Here is a 21,176-nt window from a genome sequence, read left to right on the forward strand (position 1 = left end):
CCTATAATATCCGAAGAAAATTTCAAACGATTTGATTCATTAGCCGAATGCCAGCGAAAGTCTATATACGCGGAGCTTTCTATGCATTATAATAATTCAAAATTTACAAGTATGCATAATATTATGACCATATGAGAGAAAGTGTAAATGTGACTTTTATTCTTAGCCAAAGATTTTATGTATTTATCTTGTAATAAAAAATAGTCCGTATACGCGTTGAAAGCTCCGCGCAATTTCATTGATACGGATGAATTTGACGGCAGTTTGCGAGAGCCGTTCTTTCGCCATTTTTCAAACCATAGCCCCCCCCCCCCCCCCCCCCCCCTCCCGGTCGTCTGAGAATGAGGGCCGGCAGCACCAGCAGCAGCAGCAGCTTTATTACGAGAAGCGTTATCGGCATCTGTTGTGACGTAACGGGGGGGTGGAGGGCGTTTCCTCCCACCCTCCCACCCTCTTGCTCCTTTGGTTCGCGCGTTATCTCGGTCCGAGGTTGGTCGCTCGGGTGGGTGAAACCCTCCCTGTTTTGCAACGACACCCGAGGGCTGCGCCGACCGCCGGCAATGCCTCTTGAAACGTATTCGCGCGGAGCTTTTTGCCTCGAAACAAAATCTGCTTCCATTTCACGCCGGAGAAACCTTCTCTCCCTCGCTTATAAGTATGATATACCTATGTGTGTGTGTGTGTGTGTGTATATATGTATGTATACGTATATGCGGGGTGAACCTCCTGAATTATATCCCCGTTTCCGTTGTTGCCATTCTTGCTGAGAGATACCGCAAAACTGAGTCTTTCAGCATAATTTTATACACCTCCGAAATAACAGAAGTTTATTATTCTTTGCAAACGTTTAAAAGCAACGTTATATACATATATATATATACACACACACCTAGTATATTTTTATTTAATTTTTATCTCATAGCTACTTGCAGCTTCGCTATCATCATTTTGTTTTCAGTCTTGCTATCCGGATATTGGAAGGAATTTTTATAAGAATTGAACGTTCGCTGTATACCGTAATGAACGACGTGTAGTCGTGTAAAACTCGAATCGAAAAAATTTCATTTTTACATCACATTAATCATATCACCTCTATTCTTTTAATGATTTTTTGTTCAACTTTTTTTTCCGTTTTCTCTTTTGTTAACACGTTTCAGCTGCTGTACGTATACCTGCAGTGCTTGGTAAGGAAATATGAAAATAAGAGAGAAAAGTTTTATCCGCATGTTCGCGCGAACGTTCTCGCACGCAAATGACACGTTGCGAAATCCCCCCCCCCCCCCCCTGCCCTGGAGGTGTGAATGACGCAACACTGCTCACCGACACAACTTTGTGGAATGAGGAGAATTAAGGGGAGAAGAAAAAGTTTTGTGTTTATATGAAAATTGTCTCTGGAACTCGAGCGTATAAAAACGGGAAAACAAGTGGAATTCCTGCACCCGTCCGCAACGGAGAAACCGGGTTAAATTCACTCGTGAATTCGAATCCCCATGCGGAAGCCGATGATAACGTTGATTTACCGTCGGATTGAATTTATAATGAGGAATTCAATTATTTCCATGCGATACCTAAGTTGATTATAAAATTATTATATTAAACGTTAATGAAAGGCGGTAAAATAATTTTCAGTGAATATTATATATATATATACATATATATATATATTTTATTCACTGAAGAATATCCGACGTCTAGACGACCCAGAGATTAAATCTGATGAACGTCGGAATTACATCCTCCGTCGAGTTTATACAACTCGTAGTGCCTTTGAGTGTAATTAAAATTCTCGTTTATTTAATAATATCATGTATAATTGCAATAAGCCTTTTCGTTGTAATATTCACGGTCTGCGAAGTGTGTAAAAGATGCGAAGGTCAAGTTCCGGCTTGGGGAAAAAATCCTATTCGAAGTTATAGTCGCAAAAAGAAATGGAAATGGCGGTAGAAAGGGATGAGAGCAAGAAGGTAAGAAAGAAGGAAAGAGAGAGAGAGAGAGTGATAGAGAAGAAGAAGAAGAAGAAGAAGAAGAAGAACGCGGTGAGAAATAAAATGTACCCGTGTAGCCGTGGTTCTATCTTTCTTCGGTAAAAGCAAGATGCTAGTAGAAAATTGAGTTTATTTTGTCGCTTGCTCTTTCTCTCTGTCTCCCTCTCTCCAATTTGCGCCTCGCTTCAACTTCGTCCGCGTCTGCCGCACCGCAATTCTAATTTCCTTCGCACACCCTAACCAAAAGCTTGGATATTTTCTCGTTATTAACGGTGAAAACTATTATTACCCTTAAATGGTGGAAGTTTGAAAAAGAAGTTAAACGATTATTTTATCCAACTTTTTGTATAACTCTTATCATACGCTTGAAATACAATAAAGAAGCTTGCTAATTTTTGAATAGATTTCAAAAAATCTCCATATCCTCACAAGGTGTTTTGGACGAAATTTCAAAGCAATTGCAACTTCAGTAAACAAGAAGAAAAAATCAAGTAATAATACATTACGATACTTGAGAGTTTACTTCGTTCTTGTTTTCGTGAATATTATTGGAACTACGAGCCAAAATTAACTTGCACTCAGGGGAAGGTACGATCACTTTTCATTGCCCAAGAGTATCCGGTGAATACTATACTATACTGTACTATACCACACGTATTTTCAGTGATAACGAGAGCCACCTTCGCATCAGATCGCATTTCCTGGTGACCAGAGATAACGAGTCCCCTCGGCACTTCCGGTCCGTCATCCCGCCGCCGCCTCCGTTGCTATTCGAGGCGGAAGGTCCTTCCTTTCTTATAGTCCAGCGACGTGGCGACAAAGACGACAATAGAATAAAGGAACGAGATAGGCACTAGATAAGTTACTCATGCGATAGTCCCCGGACCTTTTATGCCGCAGCGTGCGACCGACCCCACGTGTAACGAGCTGTATAACTATTTTTTATATCCTCTCTGCCACTTCCGATCCTCTCTGTTTTTTTTTTTTTTTTTTTTTCTGTAATTTTTCTTCTTTAATCTTTTACGGGAGTTTATTGGCCAAAAATCGTAACATTTCAGTTTATTTTTAATACGATTGAGTATTTGTATAATTCTTATATTCGTGAGATGTGGAGATTCCTTTGAACACCTGAGCGATATAGTACGAAAATGAAGAATCTAAAAAGTGAAAAATTGTCCTCCGTTTCTATCGGTGTTTTATTTTTAGTCTCAGATTATCTAGAATGACCGTATATGTATATAGATATAACAAGTGTTTACGCTAGTATTGGAAACCGGGAAAAGTCCATGGGGAAATTCCTAAACCGATCTCGTTTTTAGATTCGAATTTGAAAAAAAAAAAAGAAAACCCTCGCGCGATGTGAGTAGTAGAAAAAGTTGTCACAGTTCTGCAAAAAGTAAGCACGATAGGCGCGGCTTAGAGCCTGTCTCGACATTTCATCCGCTTTACAGACACAGAGAATGGCGGTGAAATCCAATTCTGCAGAGGAGAACCCGGAGGCGGGTATAAAATAGTAAAGTTTGGGGTCCGAGAACGCGAGTTTCACTACGAAACCGGAGGGGGATCAGCGATATTTATTTAAGGGTTTGATCTTGGGTTTCGGCGGGGCTCCTTAATTTACCCAGATAAATCCCTTCGCGTTATCTATCTTCTTCCTTTTTGCTTTCTCTCTATATACCCCTTATACTATACCTATAAGCCATTCTCTTCGTTAGGAATACCGTATATAGCAAACCGGAAGTACGCCTGTTGATTCTACTTCGACTATTTCTACTCTGCCTGTATTTTATATTGTATAAATAACTAATGTATATACACCTTCGCGTTTCATTTCTTTTTTCCATTCTCATTGTCAAACAAAAACGTCTGCTGATGCATTTGGCATAGCTTCTAGTTGTAATGTAATGACCCCCAGCCGAGTATGGCTGCATCATATAATATTCCACACTTGTGCATAACGATGTGATGTACGGAAGCATTTCAGCCAGGCTCTAATATATAGGTATATATATATATATATATAAACACACAAATACACATACGGGATATTGGTTGATGAGATAGTCGAAAGGTATATAATATCTACTTGTTGTCTACTTCCGTATCCGCATAATTTATATGCTTTGCACAGAGATTTTCCGCTCGCTGCACTACCTGTAAGCAACTTTCGATGTCACGTTGCACGCTTTTATGCGGTATATTTTATTCACGGTATAGCCGGTTTGTAAGATGCTATTAAAATTAGCACCGCTGTCTTATTTTTTTATAAATATATAAAAATAAAAAAAGCCTTGTAATTTAGGAAAAAATTTCTTTCGTATATATTTCTTCGTTGTAAATCTTCGAGTCTTACGTTTATGCAGAAGTTATACGTAGAGTATATTACTTGGTTGGTTGTAATAAGCAGGCGCATAAAGAATTGCAGCATTTCAGGAAAATTATTATTTCCCGTCCGTTCCTCATGGTGAGTTGCAGTATTATAAGTCCAATGTGCAAGAGATGTGGATGTTTTTACCACTCTCACACCGAACACGCGTTTAGAGCAAAGTTTAAACCTGACGCCGTACTTCACCGCTACTATTGGTCTATGTGGTGCAGTTTCGTGTGTGATCGCGTTTGTGTGTGTGTGTGTGTGTGTGTGTGCAGCTATGAAATTACATTTTAATCTAAAACGCGTCTACCTCGCATAATTCGAACTGACAGACGGTACCAGGCTGCAGACTTAATAATACGAGAAAGGCGGAGGCGTGGGGGGGGAGGGGGGGGTAGGGGGTAGGAAACGAACTGCGTTTTTCCCTGCAACAACTATTTCTGCATGCATCCCTACTACTTATAATCGTAACAGCCTGCGTATTTCTTCTCTCTACCTGCAGTACGTGTGTCTGTTTTCAGGAACAATATCTTTAAATCGGATTTAGCGAAACTTGAAAAATACTTTGGTAAACACATGTGTGTGGGGGGGGGGGGGGTGAAGGGGGTCGTGTAGAAAACAAAATTCACATTTAGAAGTCCTTAAGCGCAAAAGTGAAATTTTGTTTTCAACGAGGTGAAATTGTATTTTCACGTTTTCATCGCTATGTGGCTTACGTAGTCCAATGATATTTAAGAACATTTGGTTTTAAAGTGTTCGTATTATATTTCTTTATCCAAGAATGCATGCACGCGTGAACGACGAAAGTTGAGTGATAACTATGAGTTTATATGCAATTTGTTCTGTTATAATACTCGTACATACATTTTTAACATTCTAATATTATTCGCATTATTGGCAGAAATACGTAAATATCGTAACGTGGAATATGAAGCGAGAAATTGAATAGCATTAACGACCAGATGAGAATTTTTTTCCCTTTACAAAGAGTCGAAAAGAGGCAGCAAATATTTGTGCATATTACCGAAGTCTCTGCAGTGTTTTACAGATACGCGTTGTAATTTATCTTGAAAAAAGCTCCGCGGTGGAATTGGATCGACGTCTATTTTTTTTTTTTTTTTTTTTTAATTCATTTACGTTATTTTTTGTCGTCTTTTTTTCTGTGTAAGTTCGTTTGCGCAAAACCCGAGGATGTAACATCAAGATAACCGACCTAACCACATACTTTTACAATATCTCTTTGTTTCAATTTTACTGAACTATTCTCGCCGATGGACCATGTATAAAAACATGTATATGTATATACATTATACATAGTCATTGGTATAGTTACATTTGCCCTGAGGAAACTTTATAATTAAATCAATCAAAATCTTGATTCTTTTGATATTCAGCATGCAAATTTTTCTACGTGAAACGCTGGGGAGGAAATGTAGAATTTAAATTCGTTATTTTATTATTAGAGTGACGTCGATTATCTGTTACATTATCACATATGCACAGAGATATCTGTGAATGCATTATATGAGAAAAACGAACAAAGCTTTATGTTAATTGTATACATATAGTTGGGTTTTTGAAATTCTGGCTCGATGAAAATTAATAAAAGAAAAAGCTTATCGACGTTCAGAGTTTAACAGAAATTGCGCGAAGAATGCGACTCGATGTAGAATTGCTGCGGTTTGCATTGTATATATATATATATATATATATATATATATATATGCATATATCAACCAAGTTCAATCGCATTTCTCGACACTTGTTCCAACTACAATATTATTTTCTTTCGTAATTATCCCTACGTCGCAAATTCGGCGAAGAACCGCAAACACGGATTGCCTTTCCGCCGTTTCTCGGTTCTTCTAATATAACGCTTATATTCTTTGGAACAATAATTTCACCATTTAACAACGAACTCATCGAGTCATGTACGACTCGCTTCGACCTACGAAGAAGCCTTGAATTTGCAGTAAAATGCAAAACTGTCTACGCGTTGTATCCTGCAATTTTCTCACATGTACATACATACGTGTATCACACATGACGTCACACTAGGTTGTACATTTTTCCGCATGCTAGGAACTCTACCAGGTATTTCCATGGAATTTAAGCAGGACCCAGCACAGTAAACCCGCAACAGCCACCGAATGGGAGATGATAAAATATCGATCCCCACGTTAATCGTATCCATCAACCTTGATCCCCATTCAGATGTCAGCTCGCCAGAATTCTCGCCTTCGTCTATAGACTACAGTATCTTTCAATATATGAGGGGAATTATTTTCGTCTTACTTCTCTCTCTCTCTCTCTCTTCCTTTTTTCGTAGGTTCTACGAAAACGACACAGTGATGTAGTAAGATGTATAAATAAAAAAGATTTTCAACGTTTGACGTTCTGATATTTTATGCCTCAATTTCTTCGAACGATATTTTATATTTAGGATTGAAACCGCATGCATTCCATGCTTCTCTTTCTCCCCGTAGAGTCTAGACCGAGTAATGTATTCCTTACTATTCGTTCGCCTGCTTTGTTCTTTATTCCAGGGCAATTTTTATTTTTCTTTTCTTTTTTCCTCTCCCGCCCCTTTGCTAACCTGCAGACCAAACATTTCAGCGACAATTCGTACTTCGATTGTGACCCGAGTAGGTACATTAATTATTTCGGGCTAGTCTTTATACTCTCTATAGACTATCCATATGTATGTATATATATATGTATATGTATACTTGCGCAAACTTGCAAAACTCCACTTTCGTATATCCTCGGTTGAAAATAGCTTACGTACAGATTTAGGTGTATACAATACATAGGTATATATAACGCAGGGGGCAACGTTTACTCGATTTCTATATTTTTCTCGGATAGGTAGAAGGTGCCTCATCGCCTCATCCCCATGTAGTCAATTCCCATCTGCCCCTGTGGTGTAAAACCGCGTCGTGTATAATGCACGTGGAAGTAAAGTCATTCTTTTGTATTCCACGGAGAATATGTTACTAAAGGTTGCTTGTATGAATTAAGGTGTACACACATGTAGTGGTATAGCGGAGGAACTTTGGCAACGCGAGAAAATTCCAATTTTTTCGTTGAAATAAAATTTTCTCATTTCTTTCATTGTATGGAAGAATTTGCTGCTGCCCGCCTCGAATAATTTTACGGGAATAATTTTTTATTTTATTTTATTATTTTTGTAATCAATTTTTATATCGTAGAAGAAATTTTCATCGATCGTATAATTTATCGATGAATGTTCCGCCTTCGCAATTTTTCATACTGCGAACTGAATGAGCAATAATTTGTAGCGAAGCTTTCAACGGAAATACACAGTGGTTATTTCAATGTTTATACTGTTTCTAGTTATTTTGAATATCTCGAAGATTGCGCGAGCGGATTGAAGATGAAAATTGGTCGACGCCGCGCCGTTCGGGGATACGAAATACCGAAGAAGTTGTTCGGTTGTGATACGATAAATATTGAGGAAGCCATCTCATTCCTTAATATGCGCCATCGTATTATAAATATATATATATATATACACACCTGCAGTATAGCGTTCGATAGAAAACAGCTCGTCTATATGCGAACTCAACCTCTAACTGCCGGTCGGTTGCTGCCAGAGAATCGACTATATATGTATGTACTTTATTCTAAACTCTATAACCAGGCTTCTTTCTCTCTCGAAAATTTATTCCCCTAAGGGAGCCTGAAATTCATCGAGAATTTTCGAGGAAAGAAAGAAACCCTGCATGGAATTCACTCCTCTCTTGTATTTTGCTAAAATTCTTCAACTACGCACCATGTGTAAAAATGTAAGGACTTTGAGGCGCGTTGCTAGCAATAACGAAACTCGTAGGCAATAAAAAATTCGACATTCCTAGTTGTATAAAAAAAATTCGTTTATGTGTTTACGAAAATAAAAACTATGCGAATAGCTGAAATTTTCTTTTCCATCTCTCGGAGCGGTAAACTCGGTGTTTTGCAGGGCTGCAACGTGACCCAGAACCAGAATCGAGTTTGTCCTTCTTCCTTACTTCCTTACTTCCTTACTTCCTTACTTCAGGGTTCCCTTCGTCCTCGACGACACGTCCCGGGTGTCAATGGATTATGGCCGCCACGTTGCAGTTCCCGGTTCCCAATTTTATGGCCCGGAGCCAAGATGTTGCCCAACATTTTCGGGACGCCGGTTAAGCCACGGCTGTTCTCCAGCTCCGCATCCGCACCGTACGGCACTCGAATCGTATATCATATATTTCTACTGACACGCGCATATAAGCTTCTCGAGAGTTTAGGATCAGCCGGTATTAAAGCCGTCGAAACCCACGAGCCTTAATATTTTCCTCTTCCCTCTTCTCGCACAAACCGTTTTCAAATATTATTATCGATAAATATAATCGCGTTTACAATACTTAATTTATCTGTGATATTAATTTAGGCGAATCTTAAAACGGCGAATATTTTAGGACGGAAATAGGCGTTGAATGTATTCCCGAAAAAATTTACTCCGTCAAGTGCCACGTTGTTGTAATAATAATATGTCTGCAAATCAGTTGAACCACCGCGCGGGAACAATTAGACAAACATTGCGTGACAATTTAGATAGTGAACTGCAAAAGGTTGTGGAAGTTATTTTTTTCTTTTTCTTTTTTTTTTCCCACCGCTTTCTCCTATTCGTTGTTTGTTTATTTTTTCCTTCGCCTCTCTTTCTCGCCGTTTATCAGAGAAAAGCGTCAAACCTACGTGATTGATGGTTTCGTGAAGCAATGCATTAGGCTGCCCACCCCGTATGTGTTTGGGCTCGTGGTTATTGGGTTCTTTCATTAGATTACTCAATTATTTATACACACACACACACACACACACACATGTTTTTTATACCTTCAATAACTTACGACTGTTCGTTGTTATTAATTTTTAACAAGCTTGCAACTATGTGAAAATAAATTTCGACGTGGAAGTGTACAATTCGTTACACCGTACTTGCTTGTACCTTTAAAGAGATCGATATAATACCGCGGCGAATGCAGAAAAATATTTATTATGAGAAAATAAAAACGTCATACATAACGCGTGATGACTAATTCAAATCACTTGTGTGTGCATTTTAACGTCAAGGATACGATACGGTGTTCTTAAATATGTGTAAAAATTTTCGCAACACTCTAAATACGTACGTCGCGAATAATGTATAGTATAGTAGATTGTCTCTGACGTCAGGGCTTAAGGGTACTTGAGACGCCCCCCTTTATGGGTATTGCACGATGAAAATCGGAACAGGAAGTCCTCCGGGATAAAGTGGCTTAGCTAAGAAAGCGTTTTCGATTACCTACCTCGGATCTCGAGTTCATCCTCTGCATCTTCACGAACGTGACGTATATAAAAGGAAATCCGGACAGCGGTAGAGAAGGGGCGGCGGGGGGGAGGGGGGGGGGGGAGATGACATATTGTTTTCTTGCCTCTGCGGCGCAGTTTCCGTGACAGGGACGAAGAAAAATTTGAAAGATATCAGTTGCAAGTAAATAAAATTTTTTTTATATCTTCTCAAGTTTGGGAATGGATTTAAAAAAAAAAAAAAAAAAAAAAAAAAAAGCTGTCAAATTTGATATGAATCTCACGCAAATCTTGAATCACGATTCGTACGACGACGATGTGGGTGTATAAATTTGTTCCCGTCACACTGCAGAGAACGCGCGTGACACGCTTGGAATTTTGTGCCCGTGTAAGAGGCGTTTCTCCTCAATCGAGCCACACGTTTTTTCGTTTATTAATAAAAACTTGAGCCGTTTGTCACGAAGAATATATTTCAAACGCCCGTCACGATCTGCAATCAATCATACCATTGCTTTCCAAACTTTACGCAGACGGCGGCGACTTGTTCCTACATAGTTACAACGGCTTCTTTCGCCTTTCTTCTTTCCAAATACGTATCAGAAGACGTAAAGTGAAGAACGGAATGATGTAAAAAATAAAAAATGCTAAACTCATCAAGGGGTCATCAGAGGTCGACAAACATTTACTTATTTACTTCCAATATTAAATATCGTCGCGTTGACAAACAATAAAGAGCTTGTATAACAAATTGTCCGACGATTGTCAATATTTGGCAGGGATATTATTATCGAGTAGATGTATTATGCCGTTGTGTAAAACTGCTGTGCTGCTGTACGTCTGACAAACGATATTAACTGATTGTCTCTGCAGTTATGTGCAATAAATATATAATAACATAACGTAAACGGAGCGTGATAAATTACAATCTATTCGATCGTTTCAAAATTGTCAATTTTTTTTTGCTTATTTTTTTTTTCTCATTTTCACTCTTGTTTGTTGTCGTTTTTAAACACGGGTGCTTCATATTACACCATCGTAAGGTATCTGAGAGATGAGCTTAAAGTGCACAGAAATCATTCAATTATGCTTTTTCCTCGATGCTATAATCTTTCAGTATCATGACATTGTCAGTTTAATATTTTGCCGGCCGATGCCTCTCACGCTAGCAATGAATTCTTGAATTTTTATTTATTAAACACTATTGAATCTCGTTGGATTTTTTTCCTGTCTATTAAAAAGTTGGTAAAACGAATCAATTGTGTAGACCAAGTGTTTGAGTTTATGTGTGTGTGTTTTTTTTTTTTGTTATTAAAGTATCTGAGACTGGCGTACAGTTTCAATCTCATCCTTTTCCCTGGTCCACAGCATCGGGTACTTTTTTTTAAAACATTCATTGATTTTCCAATCTTTCGTCTGCTTCAGACTCGAGGTGCAAGACGCCAGCTTTACGGGAACCGCGTTCTGCGACTGTCAAAAATCGAGGTAAGTTGAAGATTATATAGACGGTACGGCTGTGCATCTACCACAGTGAATCATGGGCGATAAAAAATCATAGCCGCATACTTATTATACTTATAAGTATACTTTTACGCTAGCTAACACTAAAAGTGTCTAACAAAATTTTAACAAAAAATCTCATTCGCACCATACCAACGTGCAAATCGCCGCCGCTTATTTCGCCAAGCAAAAACCTGTTTGTTGCCAACTATATCTACCTATATACGTATATTATATATATTCTCTATAAGCTTGTATGTGTGTGTATCTCTCTCTTTCTCCTCCTCTCCCCCCCCCCCCCCCCCCCCCATCTCGACCTGCATCTCTCCTTTGGAATCCACGATGCGCAAAAGACTTCCATATGTATACTGTTCGAACACATAATAAGGCGATGCAACCAGTATAATATACACATATACACAGACACGCATGCCTGTACGCTGATTTATGCATGCTTATCTAGCTTTTACGTTACTCGCTTTATCGCAAAAAATATTATATTTCATATATATATATTTTCTCAAGTCATATGTACCTTGAGAATATTTCATACGGAAGCGTTAAAATTACAGGTATCTAATTGCAAGTAAAGATTTGAAAAAGAAAAAATTGAAACAGTACATCATTCTTCAGGTGCAAAATCAGTCTACTCGTTTTGCAACGCAGCATAAAATTTTTCGGGAACGTCGTTCGTTCTTAAATATAATTTATGCACTGACGGTAGAAGAGATTTGTCAAATGGATTATATAACACGGGGGGGGGGGGGGGAGAAAAACATCGGCTAACGGCTCTTCTGGCTTTTATGGCGACAGCGTGTATTGTATAATAATGCGTGTAATATGGATATCGAGTTGAAAAAACTCGCGGCAGAGAGATCGAAAGGGGAGGGTAAGAAATCGTCCCTTCCGTAACCTCGTTTACTTTCGTTTGCTCTCATTTATTCTCTCCCAGCGAGTAGCACGGTTTAATAATAATAATAATACTATTATTATTTAATTATAGTAATATTGAATGATTAATTAAATAACGAAAAATTTTATGTTTAATGATAATAATACTAACATTACTATCAATAATAATGATGACAATGATAATAATAATAATAATCGAGATAAAAGTGTGTATACATATAGTGCGTGCACAGGTTACGTCATGCGGCGATGCGAATCGATCCTCGCATCTTTCGTATGGCGCCTGAGTATCTGCCCTGTGACCCTTCGCTAATCTCTAAGGGACTTTTGGTCTTGGGTCACAGTTTAGGGTCGACAATTAAACGTGTGTGCACTGCCACTGCGTGGGTTTTGTGCCCCCGATCCGCCATGGGCTTGATTTCCTTAATAAAAGATTAAAAATAAACGTCGCAGGTCGGCAAGAGAGCTTTGAGCTCGTTGTAATTCAATGATCAATGCGAAGTGCGAAGACTCGGTTCGAGACGACGACGCTTTTCAACAAAACAAATACTATATTTTATATATATAAATTGTATATATTAGGGTGGCGCAGAAAAATCGACCATTTTTTTTTTTTTTAGTCTCGTGTGACAAAAGGTTAGTTTTTGATGTTTTAAGAGCCCACTCCAAAGGACCGCTCAAACAAAAAAATTTTAAGAGGGTGTTCCTAATTTTTCAATATGTCAAAAATCGTCAAAAAATTAAATAAAAAAAATTATATCTTCAGTATTTTGTTTGATTTTTAATTCATGTCATGGTGTATTGTTATCGATTCTATCCTACTAAATTGAAGAAAAAAAATTTATGAAATTTTAATATGAATATTAAAAGGTCGCTCGAGAAGATCTAAAGAAATGCACCAAAAAATTGAAAGAAAATTATGAGCGACCTTTCAAAATTCAAATTTTGAACTGAAACTTTTGGAAACTTATTTTTTTTTTTTTTTTGTCTATAAAATTATATCGTAATGAGAAAAATTAAAAAAAAAAAAAATCTATTTTTGACGATTTCTGACGTTTTAAAAAATGTGGAGCGACCTCTTAAAATTTTTTTTGTGAACTCTCCTTTGGAGTGGGCTCTTAAAACATCAAAAACTTGCGCCACCCTAATATATATATATATATATATATATATATATATATATATATATTATGAATATAGAGGGAAGCGACACGCTGGGATAATTGATCTGTACGAATGACGATTAATAACTTATATCATAAACGCGTTTTTTTTTTCTTTCCTTACTAATTCATCTTTTTTTTTGTCTTTCTTTATTTCTTGTTGCCTAATTTCCACATCGCATGTCCTCGACCGATTTTCCTTTTTCTTTTTCTTTTTTTGTGTTCTTTGTTTTAGCTCATTTTTTACTTTAAACGGTACAGCAGCAGTTTTCGCGGGAAAGACAAAGAGGAAGAAAATTAACGAAATCGTCGTTTCGCGAATTCCATGGACATTATGAAAATTAACAATCTGATGTAACGCGCGCCATCGGTTATACTTGGAAGTGAAATTTTTGTCACCGCAGGCGTATAATAAACTTTTGAATCGCAAGGAAAACTCACCATATTGATAAATAGAAAAAAAAAAAAAAAAAAAAAAAAAAAAAAACCAAGTATCAAATTTTTCTTCATACACAAGCAACTGAAATTTGTATTGCTACACATTTTCCACAAAATAGGGGTACAGATATTTATGTATGCGTAAGTAATGCAAGGTTTTGTGAGTGGAAAGTTGGCCCTCCCTGTATACTCTTCTATCGTCGTCAATTCATCGTCAATAAGACAGAGATACAGTTATAACCTATGGAAGAGGAGAAATAGTAGGGAAATGTTATTGTAATATAGATTGAAGGGAGCTTCCATAGAATTGAAAGTGTGTCGCGAGGCGACGCGACGCCAGCTTGTTTTCAACGATCGAATCTGAAGACAAGAAATATTCGAATGCCATACTGTAGATGTACCTGTATATACAATACATGTATTATGCACATCAATAATGTAAGAGAAGACAAGAAGTGAGACGATAACGCGACTATATATATTGTACACATATATGTATACAATCCTCCGTCATACTTTGCAAGCACCGACATCATTCAACCTCGATTCTCTATCTTTTATGCCTACCTACACTCGAAGCCTTACATCGAATGGATGAAGTTGAATGACTGCGAATTGTCGCGTCATAGGTAAATGGGTCGAGAATATATTCCGTATCCCATCTAGAATACCGGGTTACATGTACCTACAGGTATGTAATGACAAAGTCGCGAATATGTGGGTTTCAGTCCGCGGGCGTTACGCCATGACGACACGAGAGCTAATTATTCGCTCCCGTTGGTAAATTTTCGTTGAAATGAAGGAATACATTGAATTGGGACGTGTTCGATGTTCCTGTTTTTATTGATGGATTTATCCGCCCAGCGAATTATTGAAAGTATAGTAACAACATGTATAGGTGATGCCTATGCAGCTTCGCTTTGAGAATTTTAAAGTAGTTTTAAACTCGTTTCATCCCCATTCTTCCATCGATTCAGCCAATTTTCAAGTTTTATGCACGATGAAAAAAAAAAGAAGAAGAAGAAGAAAAAATATCGCAAACGCGAAAGAAACTGGAACCTTTTCGTAGTTTTCAATCTACAGCTGGCAGTAACGGTGTTGAATATTTTGACACGTTGAATGCAGTCTTTTCGGTTGTCGGTATTGTGTTCTTCAAGCATTATACGCGTGTATATATAATATATAACGAAAGAGAAGAAATTTGAAATGAAATTGGAGTTAAAATGTTGAAAAGTTCTTTAACTCGATATATCTTGTTTCGCTGAGTGCAAAGTCAGGCTGAAGTGTGCATGTCGTGTACGTATGCGCAATATACATGAACAGTATTACGTATACATTGCAGAGTATGATGAAAAGGGAGAAATATTCTTGAATACGATCGATACCCGGGTTCTTTTGTACTTTTATCTCACATTTTTTACTTGCTGTATTTTATTTATCATTTATTTTTATTTTTTTTTTTCGTTGATTCTTATTTTTTTTTTTTTGTTTTTTTGTGAAAAACTTTCGAGTGTCGTTACGGCAACTCACCTCCTCGAAACTCCCCTTTTTTCTTTCTTTCTTTGTCGATGTAAAATCCAGGAAAAAAGAAACTCGTTGAATCACATCGTGCGTTTCGTATCATACTTCAAGTATTATCAGTTCTTTGATTGATTTCTTTTTCTTTTTTTTCTTCTCTTCTTCCACTTATTTGCTTTTTTGCACAATATAAAAGGGATTTCTGTGGTTTAAAATTTTTTTGAAAACGAATTACTTCACATCAAAGACCGTGTATTGTAAAATACGATCGCGGTATGTATAATTAAAATTCTGTTAACTGCCTAATTGACTACGGTTTCAGTATAATGCATGAATTTGTTTCCTGAACTTTATACCAGCTTCGCTTCCCTCCGAGCCGAGTTAATTAACCAATTTCATCGACTTTCCAATGAGGGTTGAAACTTTCCTTACACGTCCGATGGTTTCTGTACGAAATAAATGAAGGGGATGTACGTACGTTTCACATCCCCGCGTCGTCGCCACGCGTGCTGAGTACGAAACGCTTGATTTTATTTCTATTCTAGGTAATCTTCCAATAATCAATTACAATTATTCCCGAAATTTCTTTCCGAAATTATTGATTTTTCGATTTTCGATTTGTCTCCCGATAGATCTTACATTCCACACGAGTCGTGGGTGTCTTAATTTAGCATACTATTTTCCAATCATTTTTCAAGCTATGCAACGTCGCATTTTATCCTTTTTTTTAATCTTCGTTGAATTTCGAATCGTCGTTATTTTCGATTGTATAGGATGAAGATGTGTCCGGAATTCCATTCTAGTGTTCAAGAATTAAGTACAAAAAAAAAAAGGCCAGCAGGGTGACTCAAAGTTCGAAATAAAAATCTGAAAAAATTAGAAATTAGTTTCTTTTTTAATGTTTGAAGTCGATCTACGAACATCCAACATTAGAATTCCAAAAAAAAGACCATTTAACGACCACCCTAATGTATATATATACATATATATAAGATGATCTTCCCCTCTGAGCTCGCCAAATTATTTCTGCAATTACCAGGCTAATCTAAATCTCCTCGCGGCGCAGGGGAATAAAGCTCTTCTATCCGCCAGACTGTTCTCTTGATCCATCCCACGACGACGACGACGACGACGTCGACGGCGACGCTCTAACCTATTTCCTAGAGCTACTGCACTCGCCATCCTCCGTTTCCCTCCTAGGAGCTCCTCTCCACTATCCATCCACCGCTCTGCGCTCTAATACACCTTATACCCATCCTATCCACCCGCTTTCTGCGTATAAGGTATAACACTGCCTGGCCAACAACAGTCTGCAACCACTAATGAAACGTGTTTGTGGTATCAGCCACCGACCGCCGCCCTTCCAGGGTGAAACCGGGTCAGCTTAGGTTGGGCCTTGACTCATCCCCCCTGATAAACTGCTCCGGAAAACGTTCATGTATAACGAGTAGATCTACCGTAAATTTTCAGGCATTTCTCTCTCTCTCTCTCTCTCTCTCTCTCTCTCTCTCTCTCTCCCGGGTCATGCAGGTGTAGAAATTTATATTTATATTATATTCGTCTAAATTTGATATATTAATCGTGCCCAGAGATCTGGCCTCATATTATACTAACACTGAACGTAATAGGAGCCTCATAAAAAAATGTCGATGAACCGTTTCGCAACAAGGCCGAATTTCTGCACGCTCGACGGTCGTTGTTAGTGCATTATTGAGGAGACGTAAAGGAACGTAAATGTATAATCTACTTGTACGTTACACGTATCTACCTATCAATGCGACACGTAAGTACGTGAGCATCAGACGGTCGACAGTCGGTGGGCGGATAGACCGCTAATAAAATTTGTGTTTTGCAACAACCGGAATTCGATATCGTAGGATCGCTACATACACATGCAGGTTCGCCTACGGTGCTACTTAAACTACTCCAACTATTTTAATGGTACTATAAATTTTCTACCGGCACTGCGGTCTGAAGGTAAAGTTATGCCAGTGGAATGCTATACGTATACTACACCTACACATGCATATATGTAACCTATCGGCAACTCACATAACAGACAGGTTCACTCGGACAACCCGTCCCTTGTACGTAATATGCACCTTCAGGTTTCGTCCTGAAGCAGGTTGCCCGTTTGTCGGAGTACACGTATCGTGTTGTAAATAAGACAGAATCTATTACTTATACGGTGCGATGGAAGGTGGACGATATTTCTCGTATAGAAACGTGTTGCTGGCTATGGGGTGCGCGAATCGTTTATAATTCTGAGAGGGTCGTCACACATCTGAAAAATCTGGAAAATCTGGAAATGTCGGGGGATTCTTAATTTGGTCGTGGAAAAATTGAAAATATCAGTTTTTTATCGGGGAAATTAGAAATGATTTTTTGAGGTGAAAAGGTTACTTTTTTTCGTCGAGAAAACAAATTTGCTCAAAGTAACTTTTTTGTACGTTATACTTTGCTGCAATTCGAATTGAATTTTAACCCAATATAAAGTTGGTAAGTTGATCGATTTAGGTTTTCGTAACTTACTATAAATGGGAAAAATATCAGGGAAAACTAGGTTTTAGGTCCTGGAAAACGTGAAAACGTCGTGAAAATTTTTTCCACACAAATTTGTGGCCACCCTGATTTCATTACTAAATATTTATTCTTGAATCGATATGTGATTACGATATTTCGAACGTCAGGGTGTTTGTTAATTTCTGAAAAAAATACTTACCACCCCCGTGAGGTAAAAGCACTGTCTGGATTATTTCAGATTTTTAACTCGGTTGAAAAGGGTGGCGAAATCGATTTCAAATTAAGCAAACAATTCTTAATTTTCCCGAGTAAAGAAGAAGAAAACTCTCGGTTCATTCGGTTTATTTGATCAGAAAAACGGGGGAGAAACTTCGAATGAGAAAAAATAAAATATTTTCAGCGGATAATCATATTCAATGGTTTTATTTCAGGGGTAGCATACTATAATATGTTGGAAATTAACGACCAATCTAAATTAAACATACAGCCTGAGCGTGACTCTCGAAATCTCGAAGACAATAAATTATTTCGAATTTTCGTGATCAAGATAATGAACTAATTGTAAATTCAGATATATAAAAAGTGAGTCTAGTAATCGATACGCAATCACATTATTCAAATTAAACTTCCGATTGTTAACTAATAAGAATGATATTTACTCCGCTAGATACAGGAGTTGAATTAAAAACAGCAAATTTCATCAAGCATTAATGAAATTATAAACTCTAATCTTAATAATGTTAATAACTCTTACATACAACTTTTTCATTTGCACACTCAAAGCAGGTTGAGATACCATTTGAAGCAGTTTAAAGCGCGATGAAAGGCCGCAAACTCGCGACTACTTCTAAGGTGCAATCTAATCAGTACGAGAATTAACTTTAAACACATTCGGGAGGGACTTGAACGTCTATAGCAGACACGGGTATGTACTTATATACATATATCTATATGTTATATTTATATATATATAGATGTAGGTGAATGAAAGCTTCACCGCGAGGAAAATCTCGATAACTTAACCTTTCACTTAACGCGTATGCGAGCTCAAGAGGATCATTAACGGAGAGTTGTCTCTGATAATCAACGTAAGAGTTCTTAAATATACGTATAAGTATATGTAATATGTATACGTATAAAAATCGATATCCGTCACCGTTTCCAGTTCTTGAAACGCCTAAATTTACGACCAAATTGCCCCATTCTACACAATTCTTTGCTCTTTTCCTTACCTGCGAAATGGTGAGAAAGTAACAGACAAACAAATAAATTTGAAAAAAATTCATCGATTATGTTCAATTTGCAAAAAAAATTTGCGGATAAATATTGGGTATACGTGTAACGTAGGCACTGATTGTGGGTACATATTCGCTTCTAGGTCGTTCGAAGAATCGTCTGCATAGTCTTTTACACCGTTGATAACTATGTACTTGGTGTATTTTCTCTTCGCGCGGCTCCTCGAAACATATATATATATATACCTATATGTATATAGTATATCACGTTTGTACAAATCTCTCCTAGATTCTTTTTCCAGCCATCTCTATTCCTCTCTTCATCTCTTTCTCTCTCTTTCTCTTCTGTTTCTCTCCAAAGCTCAAAGCGTTTCGTGCATAAATATAGAATACTTTATTTTCAGTGTCCCCCATACGAGCGCTGCTGCACTGCGTGCAGGTTGAACCAGCAACCAGAATTGGAAACTCGGACTGCCGTGTTACGCCACGTTGCTTACCTCATGGATTTTCTATGAGGATGAGGAGTTAGTAACGTTAGAGGAACGATGCGTTTTGAGGAAAAAATCGTTTTTTTGGCCATTCAAGGATTGTCCGGAAATGATTAAATCGCAATGAAGCATAACGTGCTCGTACTTTGAAAAGACAACTCGTTTGAAGACGTTCGAAAAATTCCAAATTAATGATTTTTTTTTTGTTACGTCAACGATACTAACTTCAGTCTCGTGATTTTCTACAAGGCTGAAGTTAGTAAACGTTAATATGACGAAACGTTGAAACAAAAATTACTATTTTTCATCTTTAGAACACCTGAAAAAAATGATTTTACTTAATATGAGATTGTGTTGATGATTGATTAACAGTTTACTGAATTTCAAGTAATCCCAAAGTTGCAAAACAACGACTTTTTCAAAAAATGCATCATTACGTCAACGTTACAAACTTCAGCCTGATGATTCTCTCACGTCAACCAAAATCCAAGTATCTCTCAATGCCAGAGAGACATTAATTTATTCTGCAATTTCCCATTACCAACAAATATATGCCAAAACTTTTTAATCGAACCAATATAAAGATTTTCAAAAGCTTCTCCGTTACAAGCATATCTAATAACATATATAACATATGAATATGAAAAAAAAAAAATGGTACACGATCATTGGTCCATTCGTATAAACAGTGTTTCGCGTAAACTCTTGTCTTCAGTTTCTTTCATGTCTTCTACGTAGGCATAATATACTACAATTCTTCACTGACTCGATGAGATGCTTCGCGTGTAAGTTCAGCACGCCGAGCATGGTATTAACATAGTTTTGCGATAAATTTTCTAATTTTACACACCGCCGCCCACTTGTGCAGCAGTCAACTTTCGCTGTGTACGCGACAGCACTTTCTGTAAACTCGCCTTTTCTCAGGCGATGCGTGTAACGACGCCTTGAAGTTATGAATTTATCAGTAAAAATTTTCAAACACCTATAATTATTTTGTGAACTTGATTTTTGAAGGGAAAAACTTTTACCAAACTTCTGACGAAATATTACATCCAGCTCTTACACACACGTTATAACTGCGGGAATGTACTCGTGTGTGACTGTATGTGTGTTTCTTTTTTCTTTTCGAATTAGAAAAATTTCTTGTTTAGCCAACGTGTTTTCACTTGTTAGTAAAGAATATTTCGTTTATCGCGAGACTGTTTGAAGTCTACTTTGTTGCGGCCGGTGTGTGTTTTGTCAGGTTGTTTGTACACACGTGTAAACAAGTCTTCCTGCTCAAAATATGAACAGCAAAGAGAATCCGCTCCTCGTATAATACTTTGGAAAATTTTTTCGTCGCACTTTTCACTGCTTCTCAATCACACTATGTGCAATCATTTACTGCTATAATACAGGGCATGATTTGACCTCGGCTAAAGGCTTCCATGCAAGCGATGAAGACAGCAGATCCATTTCATTGTCAGCGCAATAATTCAACGAGCAACTCGAGCAGCAGCCCTGAAATTCGGCTGATTAATTCTTCACTGAGGGTTATATGGTAAATAAACAACCGAGGAGGAGGAGGAGGAAGGGGTAGAGGTGTGAGTATAATTAATCGTAGAATCGCGTCCTCCGCGCGCGAAGCGTATCGCACAGGTTTTCGGGTAAGCGGAAGTTCCTCCTTGTTTAATCCCCTCGCGTTTTCCGTCTATTATTATACTGTGTGTACGTATATA

General features: G+C 37.7%; 1 long non-coding RNA gene across 1 annotated transcript in view; it reads left to right on the forward strand.

Annotated features, from left to right (window-relative positions):
- Positions 1–21,176, forward strand: part of LOC124409229 — a 67,736-nt gene that overhangs the window by 31,745 nt on the left and 14,815 nt on the right. The window contains exon 3 of the long non-coding RNA XR_006929503.1: positions 11,107–11,166. This is a non-coding gene — a long non-coding RNA (uncharacterized LOC124409229). The remainder of the gene's footprint in view (positions 1–11,106; positions 11,167–21,176) is intronic.

The sequence above is a fragment of the Diprion similis genome, chromosome 8, assembly GCF_021155765.1.
Source record: "Diprion similis isolate iyDipSimi1 chromosome 8, iyDipSimi1.1, whole genome shotgun sequence".
Taxonomy (NCBI): Eukaryota; Metazoa; Arthropoda; class Insecta; order Hymenoptera; family Diprionidae; genus Diprion; species Diprion similis.